Genomic DNA, 15,290 nt, shown 5'->3' on the forward strand with positions numbered 1-15,290 from the left:
TTTCAATTAACACACACACACGTACACAGACCATGTATCACTTACAAATCACTCATGGTCACGATTAAATAAAGTATACTGCCATATCCTGTGTTCATTCTCCCATGAGTAATAAACTGGGCCTGGTTTAAAAATGATTTGCACTTGGCAATGCTCCTTTTATGTCGGAGAAATTCTATCTGAAATCTTGGAAAACCTGCATTAAGAATAGTTCCTCATACGGCTCTGTCAATCTTTTCTGCACCTGTTAGCATGTTTAGGAAATGGCTTCTTATAATTCACTCATCTTATTGCAAGTGGAAAAAAAATTCACAAAAGTAATTCCGATTATTCAAATTGTTTTGTAAAACATAAAATTAAGAACACATCCTATAATAAGCACTAATAAACTTAGCAACTAGATATAAATAAAATATAGGTTATTAAAGTACTGTAATATGATGGGAAAGAGCTTATAGGCTCATGTAATTATCTTTGCTGAATGTAAACAGTTGCTCAGATAGTTTTAACTATTTTTAGTGCCTGAAATATCTAAGCTTTCTGGGCTATGCCAAAGGGAATGATACTGCCTCCATCATTACAGCTCTTGCTTGAGTCCCTGATGCATAATAAACCTATGAACTCTATTAGTTGTAATCAATATGAGTATAGGCACATAAAGGCCTTCGCTCACCTCTCTCACTGCTTCACACTGGAAGCCAAAATGCCTATGACGCCAAGTCCCCTGCAAGGAATCAGGTACGTCATTTTTCATTTGAAAAGAAGTCCTCTGCAATAATGGAAATCCTGAGAAAGGTTATTACAATAATAAATGAGTTGGCAGGGTGATTTGTGCTCAAAACAAATGTACCTCCTGACGGAAGCCTCTTTAATTCCTTATAAATCTTGGACTTATTGGCCAGAATATGACTCCTTGAATCAGTCAGCCAAAGGCCTGCGGAACTGCGGGTTCATGTGGCTCATTTCTTGTTGTCCAAACAGCTGTTCCTGATAGTCCTCGCTGCAGGTATCTGTTTGGGGATTAGTAATGCTTCACATGGTCGTACATCACAAGAAATGGATGTGTAATTACATTAAACATGCTTCATCTCCTTGGGCTCACTCATCCTTAATCATGGGGATTGATGCCACTCAATGACCTTTCTCCACAGATGGTTTTGCTTTTTATAATAAAAATAATAATAATAAGGCATTAATATAAGAATATGCACACAATAATGGCCCTGGTCATTTACACAGCACTTTTAACTTTTCAAAAGTCCTTTTGTATATTTCCCTCCCCAACCCAACCCCCCATTTATTGCAGCTGCTTGGTTTGTCCCAAGTGTGCCTGGGCGAGTTTATCTTCCCTGGGTGTAACTAAGTGAGAAGATTCTCCTTGGTTCCTACCATGTAAGTAGAAGCAGGTGCATATCCTTGTGTCCTGGTGTGGCCTGAATGTGGGGTTGCATCTCTAGGTGATGTACCTAGAAATGCAGAATCTTTGACCTTCAAATGGCTTTGAATTTTGAGAGAATTATCTGCTTTTAGCCCCTGAAGAGACTCAGTAGATCTCAAGACCATGGATGGATTTTTATAATTTTATTGAATAAAACTATAGCTGTTGGCAGGAAACTTCTCAGCATTAGTTTTAATATATAATTCTGTTCATTAATTTGTTGACTTTCTCATCTTGGGTTCTGGGAATTGAATTTTAAGAAAGACATTGACAGATTAGAGAGTCTATGTAGAGGAGTAAGGATGAACCTGGAAGTCGTGTCCTGGGAGGAATAGCTAAAGGAAGTGGAAATATGTAGCTTACAGAAGAGATAACGTAGGGAGAATGCAATCGATAGCTTTTCAAATACTTGAAGGAGTGAAATGTAGAGGATAGATTTGATTTTTTTTTCTGAGAGAAGCAGTAGGGGTAATCATGGAAGTTCCAGTGAGTCAGAGTTTAATTCAATGTAAAGAAGGGCATTCCAGTACTCCGAGTTTTCCAAAAATAGATGCTACTAGAAGGTAATGAGATCTCCACAGCTCTGGGTTCACACAGTCAGGACGGCTGATCACCATGTAGAAGAAGAGGTGCCAACATGGAACAGGAAGGCAGACTAGATGAGCTTCCAGGCCATTTCTAAAGCAGCCATTCTATGACACATATGCCATTTGACTTTCAAATTTTCTTTATTGCTTCTGATGCTACGATATTTCCTTTAGCCCTTAGGGAGTTCAAGGAGCAAATTGTTAGACTTTCACATATAATATCTGATTTTATTTTATATCGATAAGAGTAGCTATCATTTATATAACACTTTAAGGTTTACAAAGGACTTGACACACGTAGATTTAAATCATTTAATACTTACAACAACCACATGAAGCAGGTACTATCATTATCCTTATTTTTACCCGGGCAAGTCACTTAATTTCTGTTTTCTCCTCTGTAAAATGGGTGTAATAATAGTACCTACTATCCACAGTGATTGTGAATGTCAAATGGGATAATATAGTGCTTAGCAGAGAGCATGGCATGTAGTAGGTACAGTATAAATGTTAACTATTATTAACTATTGTTTTAAAGATAAGAAAACTGAGGCTGAGAGAATTTAAGTGATTTGTCCATTAGCTATTAAACGTATGAGGCAACTCTTCTCAGGTTCCAAGTCCAGAGTTCTATTCACTGAACTGCTTAGATGCCTTGTTTTCACAACTGTCTGGGAGACAGGTAGGGAAGATGCTATCATTCTCATTTTACAGATGAGGGAACTAAGGTCCAGAGTGGTGGCATTACTTAGTTGCCCATGTTCAAGTTAGAGGCAGATCTAGGACTGGAACACAGGTCTTCTGACTCTCATACCTGTTCTTTGTCAACTAATGAGAATCTTCTGGGTTTCCAACAAAATCATAGGATATAGATGTAGACCTGGAAGAGATTTAGAAATTGTCTAATACATTCCTCCAGCACTCTTTGGCACCCATTTCATGGACAATGAAAGAGGAAGTTACTTGTCTGAGGTCACATAGGTAGTAGGCAACAAAGATGGGCTTTGCACCCAAATCTGCTGACTCCTAATGCATGACTTTGAAGATGTTGCCTCTCTTAGCTCCTTCTTTCAACATTGTTCAAGATAAGCTCCTTTGTTCAAAAGTGAAAAAATGGGTGGTTCCTTTTCTCTCACTTAAAAAAAATTCTCTAATCTCCTCTGGCTCTTCTTAGGGTACCCTATGAATTAAACGCACGGATTAAACATATCATCTGGTTATCTCCGTTTTGCTGTTTCTGTTGTTTGTCCTTTGTTTTTGAAGAGGAACATGACATCTGGGAGATGATGCCATGACATGCAAGTGAATTGGATTGAAGTGAGGGAGGGCTGTACAAACTTGTCAGCTTTACTTTCTCCTCTGGACCCATGTGGGTCTAGGGACCAGACAGACATAAAAACGATTAGGGACAGCTCCAAATGTGGTGGAAGACCTTGACCTTTTAAAGCTAAGTTCTTTAGCAGGTCCCCATTTGAGGCAACACCCATTTAGTGATTAAAGTTAGTTTAAAAAAACATGAGGCAAAGAAGGGCTTCTTTAACTTAGCCCAGGGGAAAAAAAAAATCTATCTGGGAGGGGAAGTCCCTCAGGGTTTCTGGTTAAAAGAGAAATAATTTCTATTTATATTCACTCTGATATAATCACTAAATCTAAAACTCAACTTAAAAGGATTTTCAGCATTGTGGTATTTCTCTAAGTGATCAGAGCTGTGCAAAGGTTTATTCTATCCAAATTTGTTTTTTCACTTTGGGGAGGCAATTGGGGTTAAGTGATTTGTTTAAATTTGTCCATTACACAGCTTGTAAATATCAATTGTCTGAAGCTGGATTTGAACTCAGGTCCTCCTAACTCCAGGTCTGGTGCTCCATCTTCTGTAGCACCTAGCTGCCCCTGTTCTATCTAAATTTGATGAGGAGCACAGAGTAAGTCCATGCTGTAGGACAATTTGGAGCATGGCACCTGAATCACACAGCAAGTGAACTTTAAAATAGCTCTTCATCGTGTTAACTGAACAGAAAGTTTCAACTAACAGAGTCACTTAAATCTGAAAGACTGAAGTTTCCACTGGGAGAAAAAAGTAGTTCTTGTAAGACTTTTTTCAATAATTAAAGACTCTTCCCAATTAGGCTAAGAGATCATGTAAAAGTTAAAAATTTTTCCTCACTGTTTCCTGTTATGGAGTTAAATGCAATATTTTACCTCAATAAGGATCAGAGCTGTACCCAGGAAGATTTTTAATTCAACAGAAAACTGGCTAATGCCTCTTTCTGAAATGGAAAGAGAGACTATCACAAAGCTAACTTCTTGGAGATGGAAAATAATATCCTTCTTCAGAAGAGAAATGGATAAATTGTTAAGAAGATCAACTTGTGAGTTTCCTGGAAAATTGTGTAATCTAAGGAAAATAGCTGAGACAACTTCAGCAGCATTTGGTAGAAATTGGAATATAGTCAAAGGTGGTTGAATGGAGGAAATTAGAGGAAACTGAAGAGAAAGCCATGCATTTAATATAATCCAGTTCTGGAGGATTAGGTCTGACGGTAACTATATCTTTTTATACAGCAATCAGCCAGATACCAAATATCTTCAAGGGATAATGAAGTGCAGAACGTCATGGCTTTTTTTCAATAAGAAATTGAAGAATCAAGGCATCTTGCCTCTTAGTTGAAGGACAAGGGTGGAATTTAATTCAGCAATGTAAAAATGTTATTTTTTATTCTTGGAAGTGCTCCAAGAAGGAAGAAATCAGAGTGTTAAAAGGGGGAAGGGAAGAGACTTATAAATACCTTGTTTTGGCCATTTTTTTTATTACCAATTCCAAAATAGTGTCCAAGGGGATTTCCATGGAGGGTCTCTTAGATATATGTTTTCAAAAAGCCCAAATGATCACAGATATATTACTTAAAGGTCTTGTGTGGTGCTTTTCACTCTTAAAAAAGCTCTTTTCAGCTTTTAACCCATTCCATATTTAAGAAACATGCAAAGTTGTGGTTTTATTCTTGTATAGGCTAATAACAGAAAAACATCTCACATTGTTATAAGCCTAACTCCTACTGGTCATTTTATATATGCCATGTATTAGAATTAAGTATGCGAGTGTGCATGGCTCAATGTAAGACATCACTATTGAAAAAAAATTGAAAGCACATGTTCTGTTGACAGTGGATCATCTTTGCAAATGGAGCATAGCACATTCACTGTATTTTAGACAAAGACGAAAAATGAAGGACTGTTTAATTGACTTACCAAAGACTCATAGTAACTGAGATGACATTACAACTGGAATTCAGAATCCTTAGTCTGTGCAAACTAGTAGATTATAAGGTCATTTGTTTCAAGGATGACAGATAAAAAAAATGGTTGATGAGGTGTTTCCTTTGATTCTTGCCAAGATCCATCAGCATACCTGCCTCAAATTCTGTTTAGTCTCTTTTTTGAAGTGTCTTTCCTAATGATATTTTGCTAACCAGGAATTCCCTCCCTCCCTCTCTCCCTCCTCCCACTTCTCTCCACCCAGCCAAAGTTTCTGTCCTTTAAGGCCCAGCTCAAGTATATTGAACTCCATGAAATCTTTCCAGATTGTTCCAGCCCACAGCAATCTATTTTTTTCTCTGAATTCAGAATACTTATTGTTTATGCACTCATATCAAACTCAAATAGAAATGGAACCCTTTGGGCTATATATTAACTTAGAAAACCACAAATTAACATTATATTGCATTGTATTTCTATTAATTGTGTCAAACATTTCCCAATTATGTTTTTTTTTTTTTAAAGCAATCGGGGTTAAGTAACTTGCTCAAGGTTACACAGCCAGTTATTTCTGGGTGGGTGCTGAGTGTCTGAGCCCGGGATTCAATCTCCAGGTCATCCCAACACTGGAGCCAGTGCTCCCACTCACTGTGCTACCTGGCTGCCCCCCCCCCCCAATTATGTTTAATCTGGTTTGGGCCGCACTCAGGAATAATCATTGCCACCTGCAGACCGTAAGTTTGACACTACTGAATAAGATATAGGGAACTGATACAGGGAACCCCCATGAGTTAACTCCCTCTCCCAATGGAGGTAGCCAGGCAGTGCAGTGGGTATAGTGTTGTGCCTGGAGTCTGGAAGACCTGGGTTCAAATCCAGCCTTGGACATTGGCTATGTGAGCCTGGGCAAATCACTTAACCTCTATTTTCTTCAATTTCCTTGATTATAAAATGGGGACAATAACATTGCCTGGTTGTTGGGAGGGTCAGCTGAGACAATATCTGTATGTTGAACCACACAGTGCCCGGTTCACAGTAGATGTGTAGGTGCTCTATAAATGCTTAGTCTTTTCCCTCATCCCCAATGCAGGGTAGAAGGAACACAGCTTATAGTTTGGTAGAGTTTGCGAGAGTACTGAGGGCCCAAGACTGAATGAATGAAAAAACATTTATTAAGCACTTACAGTGTGTCAAGCATTGTGGGGATCCACATATGAAAGTAAAGACACCTTGACTTCAAGGAGCTTACATTTTAATGAGGGGAACAATGCATATTGGGGAATGATGTCCAGGGAGGAGAACTTTGGTCAAGAAAGTAACTGGGACATGAAAGGGCCTACAGAGGAGAAGATTGGCATTCACCATTCAGAGCACAATCTGAACAGCCTTGGCAGTATTGATTTGATAATGGTACATGATTCCAGTACTGTGGTGGTGGTGGTGGTGGTGGTGGGGTGGGTAGAGCAGGAAAGAATCCACACTGGCTGTGTTTAGGCTTTGGTCGATGAAGTGAACAGAGAGGAGGAAGGCATTGAAGTGAGGTCTTGCTGTTCTGGGGGAGGCAGTGGCTGTTGTACAGAAGGAGGCCCCAGAGTGGAAATCCCACTATGACAGAGTCTCTGGTGTTGGTGTCAAGGCTTATTAAAGGAAGTTCTGAAGGAGGAGCTGGAAAAGGAGGGAGTTAAGTGAAATACCTATGATCATAAAGTCAGGATGTGTCAGAGATGGGAACTGAACCCACATTTTTCTGGCTGTGAGTCCAGCTCTCTGACCAGTACACCTGGCTTCCCCACTTGTCTAGACCACACTCTGGTGGTTATTTGTCATGTATTTCCTTGTAACTTATATTGTTGCTTAACTTTTTGTATATTTATATCTAGCTTCCCTAACTAGATTATGATCTACTTCAGGACAGAAAACAAGTGGTCATATTTCTCTGTTTCCCTTCCTGGCACTTGCTTGTAGAAGGTGCTCAATACATGTTTGTTGACTGACGCCACCGAATGCTACATTTCTGGATGTGTGTCCTCTGATAATGGAGCTTCTCAGATGCTATTATTTCCTATAATAAGCACAAAGTCCTTACCCCATTTTCCAAGGGGTACCATATTTGTTAACATTGAATATTGTGACATTTAAAAAGCTTGAGAGACATAGTTTCTAAGCAATAAATCATTTTATTAATAATGCTAGCATTTTATTAATGAATGAGTCAGTGACAGTCTTGATTGCAAAAGACCATTTATGGTGTTGGGGTCACAGTTTATATGTCCCTGGAAGAGTAGGTGTTCCTGAGGGTGGCAATCAACTCTGATTGGCTAACAAATAAAGAGAGAATGAATATTATAATGAGAAGTGGGCTTATTTTTATTTATTTTATTATTATTATTATTTTTGCCTTTTGGAGGGCAATTGGGGTTAAGTAACTTGCCCAAGGTTACATGGCTAGTTTTGTGTGTGTGTGTGTGTGTGTGTGTGTGTGTGTTGTGTCTGAGGCCGGAAAAAGTGGTCTTATTCTAATGAGGGTCGTGAGGTCCTTGGTACTGAGCAACCAAATCTGGTCAAGGACACTTATCTATTTCCATATAAACTGTCTGACAAAAGGGAGAATACATATTTTCCCAGACCTGTCTGAGTATATACAATGAGCAGGAATCCACCCATTTGCCTTAAACTTAGAATTTCTTTACTGTCTTTGATTAGATCTTAGCCTGGCTAATTCTTTACCCAAGACTATCCACACTGGCTGATTTCTGGATGAGGAAAAGGGGAAAAACCCTGGTCCTAATTCAATAATTAGTTATTAAATATAAGAGAGAAACACTAATTTTTCTCAATATTTACCATGGAGGAAAATATCACAGTTTTCTTGTTGAATTGTGCCTGATTCTTCGTTTCTCCATGGGCCATATCACACCAATACTGTCCATGGGGTTTTCTTGGCAAAGATACTAGAGTGATTTCCCATTTCCTTCTCTAGTGGATTAAGGCAAATAGAAGTTGAGTGACTTGTCCAGGGTCACACAGCTAGTAAGCTTCCGAAGCTGGATTGAACTTGGATCTTTTGGGCTCCAGGTCCAGTGCTCTATTCACTGCACCACCTAGCTGCCTTTCAAATTCTTTTTTTTTTTTGTACATTAATTGTCCAAACATATGATGACACAGCACAGGAGAGCCTTGATCATTTCACTTTTACAGGCAATAACTCAAAAGTCCTGAAACAGACACAGTCATTCCAATCTAATCTAATACAAAATATATTTATTAAACTTCTATAAAATAGACAGCATGGCCTAGTGTATAGAGAGACTTGGAGTCAGCAAGACTTAGGTTCAAATACCATCTCCAATACATCCTGCTGAGTAACCCTGAGTAAGTCATGAGACTCCAAGGTGTGGAGTAACTACTGATCTGCATTGGTGGAATTTCTTCCCCAGGAGTTTCCTATGTCAATGAAATCCCAGGTTCATTTAAAAAGATGCAAGAGCCTGGGCACACAAACAAAAAATGAGCCTCCATCCTCAGTGAGCTTATATTCTACTATGTGGGTGTGAACTCAGAGAGAGAGATCACTCAGAAAGCCTGTGATGGCAGCTTTTGATTATCGTCTAATATAGGCGATGCTTTTTGTGTTTGTTCTTACTTTTTGAAGAGGACCATGGCATCAGGGAAATGATGACACGACCTGCAATTGTCTTTGATTTGAGTGTACAAGGTCACCAGCCTCACTTTCTCTTCCAGAGCCATTTGGGTCCAGTGACCTGATGACTGGATCATCAGGATGACTGGAGATGACCCAGGATGCAATGGGAGACCCTGGCCCTTTTAGGTTAAGGTCTTTTCAGGTACTCACTGAGAGTGAGGTAATGCCCATTCAGTGAATAGGCCTTTTTAAGAAGTGAGTAACAGATGGCCCCTTTAATTAGAAAAAAGAAAAAAAAATCAAGCTGGGAGGGAACACCCTTAGGTTTGCTGTTCCAAAGAGAAACAGTTACCATTAACATTCACTCTAAACCGGGGGGTCCCCAATTATAGCCTTCCTAGGTGGTACAGTGGATAGACTATTGGGCTTGGGAGTTGGGAAGACTCTTTTTCGTGAGTCTGGCCTCAGACACTAACTAGCTGTGTGACGTTGGGCAAATCACTTAACCCTGTTTGCCTCAGTTTCCTCATATGTGACCCTGGGCAAGTCATTTAACCTCTATCTCAGTTTCCTCAATTGTAAAATGGGGATCATAATAGCACCGCCCTCTCAGTGTTGTTGTGAGGATCAAAAGAGATTCCATTTGTAAAGCACTTAGTATAGTGCAGACACAGAAAGTACACAGAAGTACAGGCTTAAAAAGAGGCAGCAGGAGCATATATAGCAGGCACTGAATAAATACTCGTTTCCTTCCTTCTTTAGTCAAAGAACTCATTTTATCTCTGGGCCACAGTGTCCTCAAAATTAAAAAGAAAAAAAAGATTGAATCAGTGATCTCTGACTTTTCTTCCATCCCTAAAACAATGAGCCCATGAGATAACTGAGCACACATCCTACAAAATGACTCTAGGTTATATTAGTTTCTAGAGGCAAAGTGATTTAGTAGACTGAAGGCCAACTTCAATGTGAGGAAGACCCAGGTTCAAGGCTACCTCTCACACACACTGGCCTTGGAACTCTGGTGAAATCTAGTTCACCTCTTGGCTCCTCAGGCATCTATCCAAGCCTGAGATGCATGGGTAGAAGGAGTTCCCACACTGTTCATGAAATCACAAATCTGAACTTAAAATGTGTCAGATTTTAAGCAGCTCCAAATCTAAGAATCTCCTTAGAATTGGAAGTAGTTTAGAAATCAGCTCATCTGAACTCTCTCTGAAGCATCAGTCTTTTCCTGAAGAGGGATTTATGAGGAAGGGATCAGAAATTGGGGAGAAGCAGAAACTGAGCCCAAAGGGAGCCCTGGTAAATGCCACACAACAGGAAAACAATACAGAGGAGCCATTGCAGCTGCATGCTCTCACTGAGCTCATTCTAAGCAATAGCATCGTGTAGGAATAGAAAGAAAGCTAAATTCTGAGTTAGGGGGACCCAGCCGGGTTGGAATCCCTGCTTGCTGCTGGCTACCTCCAGGATAAAAGGCGAAAGCCTCGGCTTGATATTCAAGACTTTCATAATCTGACTCTAGCCTCTCATTCCATACTTATTACACATCACGCTCCTTCATGCACTTCTCATTCCAGCTGAACCAGCCCATGTGCTGTGCTCCACATTTGGTATTCAGTCTCCCACCTTCATGCCTGGAACATAAGCCCTATCCCCATCTGCTACTTAGAAGCCTTACCTTCCTTTAAGCCTTAATTCAAGTGCTGCCTGCTAAGAAAGTCTTTCCCAATTCCCCTGGTTGTTAGTGTTCTGCACATCTTCCCGAATTATCTTGTATCCATTTACCTATTGGCAGTTAGGTGTTGCAATGGATAGAGCAAATGGCCTGGAGTTTGGAAGACTTAAATTAAAATCTGGCTTCAGACACTTTCTAATTGGGTGACCCTGGAAAAGTCACTTATTTGCCTCAGTTTCCTCATCTATAAAATGACCTGGAGAAGGAAATGGCAAACTACTCCAGTCTCTTTGCCAAGAAAACCCCAAATGGGGTCATGAAGAATCAGAGGCTACTGAAAATGACAACAAAGACGTTCCTTTGGGTTGTTTTTGGATTTTAGGCTGGGAAATGGAATCCTTTGGTGAAGACAAATTTAGCACATGGAATTAGAAGAGGGAATGTGATAGCCTCTTTGCATATAAGTTCAGACACTTAGCAATGTAATAGTCTCTAACTTTAAAAACTCAGATGTTGTTCTACACACAAGTCGTAAAACCTCAAAAATGAGTAATTATTTGTCAAGAAAAACCCTGAATGAGGTCACGAAGAATCAGACACGACCAAACACCAAGAACAACAGTTATCTGTTAACATTTAAAAATCCCCTCCATAGAATGTAAGCTCCTTGAGGACAGGCATGACTTTTAATTTTTTGCTTTTAGGGTCTCGTGTTCTACCTTGCACCTAGTAAATGCTTCTTCTTGTCATCTGTGGGACCTAGGACAAATCACTTGACCTCTCTGGGCCTCAGTTTCCTTATCCATATAATGAATAGAAGTAAATGTCTTCTAATTAATTAATTACTCATAATATTCTATTATAGTATACTTGTATTAATTATAATTAATTAATTATACTTCTCACTCTCCTATGCCCTCCTTTTAAACCTGGGACTTTTCTGTGACTTTTTTTTTTTATACCATGGTATGAGATATGTTCAAGAGAGGGCAATTTTTTTTTCAGAGAGTTTTTATTCCTCTCTATCATTCTACTACTATAGAATGGGTAAAAAAAATAACTTCCTTTTTCCCTGTAAAGGAAACCTTAGAATCATAATTTTAGAGCATAGTTTTTAGATAATCATGTGACCTCTTTTTGATCAGTTTCCTCATCCGTACAATGGGGAATAATAGTAATGACCTCTCAGGGTTGTTGTGGGGTCAAAATGAGATCCTCTTGGTAAAGCACTTTGCCAACCCCACAGTGCTACAGAAAGGCTAGTTAGAACTGGAAGAAAACAAAGAATCTAACTTAACTGCTTCAGTTTATAGGTGAGAAGGCCAGAAAGGTCAAGTGCCTGAGTGTTACTATTTTATTATTTATTATTTCAGGAGAGATGAGCTATAATCCTGAATCCTGTCACTCCCAAGTTGTGTTCAGTCTCTTTGTTAAACCCTAGCAATTTCATGCCTTGGATTCCTTTTTTTGGTGCTAAAATCAAGAGAGGGGGAGTTCTCTTAAATTTTAGCTGTTGCTAGAGTGTCCTAACCAGAACAGACATTTACACAGGACAGAGACACTGTGTTTTGTCTTAGATACCTGCACCTTAGTTGGGAGAGCTCTGAGAGGGGAGGGGTGACTTTCGCTATCAATGGCCACAAACTAATAAGAATCTAGGATAAGTGGTGCATTGAATAGAATGTGGGATTTGCAGTCAAGATGACCTCAGTTCAAATCCTGCCTCATACACTGTGTGACCCTGGGATAATCATCTAACCACACTTTGCCTCAATTTTTCCATCTGTAAATTGGGAATAATAATAGCACTCACCTCTTTAAAAGTAAAGTTCCTGGATTTTTTCCCCCATCTTAACAAAAATCAGGCAAGTATAAGGTTAAGGGTGAATTGAGTCAATCTCCCAACACCCCTTACAGTAACTAAGAATATATTCTAAACATGATACTTTCATCAGGTAAGAATATGAAGTATCTACCGAATTAATTCATAAATCAATCAAAGGCATTAAATTAATGTATGGCCTGAGCATTTTCTATAAAATAGAAAACTGGTCTGGAACCCAGCAATGCTGTGTCTGGCAACTTGGAGGAGAGATCAGTTCCAGAGATTTTTAGTTGTGGCTGACCCTTTGTGACTTCATTTGGGGTTTTCCTGGTAGTCATACTGCTTGGTTTGTCATTTCCTTCTCTAGCTCATTTTATAGACGAGGAAACAGAAGCCAATAGGGTAAACTGACTTGCCCAGAGTCACACAGCTAGTAAGTCTCTGAGGCCAGGTTTGAACTCAGGAAGAGAATTCTTCCTGACTCCAGACCCAGCACTCTATCCACTGTCCTACCTAACTGGAAACACCATTCCTCCTTCCCTGCAGCTCTTCAGGGTCCCCTGAAATCCAGAGGTAAAAAGTAGCAGCCTTACTCTGGGGACCTAGCTTTCTAGTGCTAATGGAGGTTGGAAAAATAACTCAAGAGCATGTGCTCGTCAGGTAAATAGCAGATTTGTATTCAAATTCAGGTCCTCTCACTCTGAATCCCGTGCTATTTTCATGATTCCATGTGCCTCTTTGCATCATACCACCTGTACAGTAGAGACTAGCATTCTGAGTAGGTCCAAGTTAAATTCATCCTTCCAGCCTCGTAGGCCCACAACTTTGTTGTCATTCTCTGCTCCTTACCCGTCCACTCCCCAAGTGAGGGGAGGTCAGTTGATCTTACAGATTCTACCACCCACCACCTCTCACATCTGTTTCCTTCTCTCTCCTGGCCTGGCTACCACCATTGGTACTGCACAGAGGGTGAGTACAACCCAGCGTGTAATCTAGGGACTCCTCAGAACTACCTGAGTTAGTAGCTTCCTAATTGGTCTCCCTAACTCAAGTTTTCCTCTTCTCTAATTCATCCCCATCTAGTTGCTAAGTGATCATGTTTTAGGAATAAAAGCATAGGTCTGACCATGTCACTCCCTTGCTCAAAAAATCCCAAGACTCCTCCATCATTTAAAACCTACCACAGCCTAATTCCAATCTGTTCTTTCAGGCTTATAACAGGATACTTTCCTTCACACAGACTTCGGTCCACGTCTTAACAGAATGAGTAGTAAGGGTTAAAGCCACTAAACCTTTTACTGTTCCTTACATTTTACAACCCACCTGTCATTGCCCTGGTTTTTGCACAGGTTCTTCTTCATGACTGGAACACATTCCCTTACAACCTCTTAAAATCTGTAGTTTTCTTCGAAAGATAGTTCAAACACCTTTTTATGAAGCCTTTTCTAATCCTTCCATCACTACAGCTTTTTCCTTCCCCCAAGTATTTTGTATTTCTCTTGAATATATTTTATACAGTCTTATGTATGTACATTTTATCTTCTGTAGAACGTAAGCTCCTTGAGGGTAGAGACTTTTACTTTGTCTTTGTATCTCTTTCTGGACCAGGCAGATCACCTCCTTCTCTTATTGACTAGACATTCCCTTGCAGACAAGAACCAGCATCTCCCTCAGCCAGGTGGGTCTATAGCTCCAAACTCAAGGAGCTGCGTCCTGTCATGTTAGGTATTCAGAAAGACCTCATCCTCCCAGGGACAGGCACAGATACACATCTGAACCTCTCATACCCACTTAATCGTACTCTACCTTCACCAGCAAATACAGCCCAGGATCTGATCACCTGCTCCCTCCCTTTCCTGCTGTGCCTCTTGGGATAAATCACTCCCATCTGGCAGTGGGGGTGGTGTGTAGGGGTTTCTTGGCGTTCTCCTAAATCAGGAGTTTCTCTGCTATATTGTCTATGATCCATTATTGATCTTAGTCCATTCTATTTAGGTTTATATATTTTGGAAATATAATAATAAAAGAATATTGATTTTAAAAAGCAAAATGCCTGGCTGCCTAGTAAGTGCTTGTTGATTGATGTAATTCTATCAATTATACATGTGTATGTTGTGGGGTGTGGGTGGGAGCTGGGTGCGATTAAAAGATCATATTCATTCTAGATATCTGTGCAGTTTGTCTCCCTCCCTCCCCTGACACTTCCCCCCCCCATTCACTTCAACTAAGTTTCATTCCATGAATCACAGCAAGCATATTAAAAAGTACAGATTATGCGCAGGTAGTAGGTGGTAGGTCAGCCCTGCCCTCATGTAATCTGGGGGGGGGACAAGAGCATTGAGAAGTAAATGGAAAATATATACAAGTGAATTTCAGTAACTGGGGGTGGGTTAGGGTGAACAAAATCATAGATTCACAGCTGGGAGGGACTTTAGATTAGAGGTATTAAGTCTAAACCCCTCATTTTTTACAGGTAAAAAAAAACATTAGCCCAGAGAGGTTCAATGACTTGGCCACAGTCACATATCTCTGAAATATCTGAGGCATCATTTGAACCCAAGTCTTCCAGGTCCGTTATCCTATCTACTACATCACACTGCCTGGCAGGAGAGGTTAGGTGGAGGAGGTGGAGCTTGAGCTGAACAGGACACAAATGGCAAATTAGGGCAACTGACTTTCTGTCTGGTCTGAACCATGGATTCATAGTCAGAGAATCTGTGTTCAAATCCCACTTCTGCTAAGTGTGGCCTTAGACAAGACACTTGACTTTTCTGGGCCTTGGTCTCCTCCTCTGTAACATGAGGGTATGAACCTTATGACTTCTAAGTTCCCTTCCACCTTTAAATCTGTGAACCTATGATCTGATT

General features: G+C 40.0%; 1 long non-coding RNA gene across 1 annotated transcript in view; it reads left to right on the forward strand.

Annotated features, from left to right (window-relative positions):
* Positions 1-558: 558 nt before the first annotated feature.
* The window catches only part of LOC138171990 (uncharacterized), a 202,655-nt gene continuing 187,923 nt past the window's right edge, over positions 559-15,290 (forward strand). Inside the window, exon 1 of the long non-coding RNA XR_011171023.1 lies at positions 559-738. This is a non-coding gene — a long non-coding RNA (uncharacterized lncRNA). The remainder of the gene's footprint in view (positions 739-15,290) is intronic.

Source organism: Petaurus breviceps, unplaced genomic scaffold (genome assembly GCF_028583685.1).
Source record: "Petaurus breviceps papuanus isolate PSGF00001 unplaced genomic scaffold, PetGlider_PUasm1.0 128, whole genome shotgun sequence".
Classification (NCBI taxonomy): domain Eukaryota; kingdom Metazoa; phylum Chordata; class Mammalia; order Diprotodontia; family Petauridae; genus Petaurus; species Petaurus breviceps.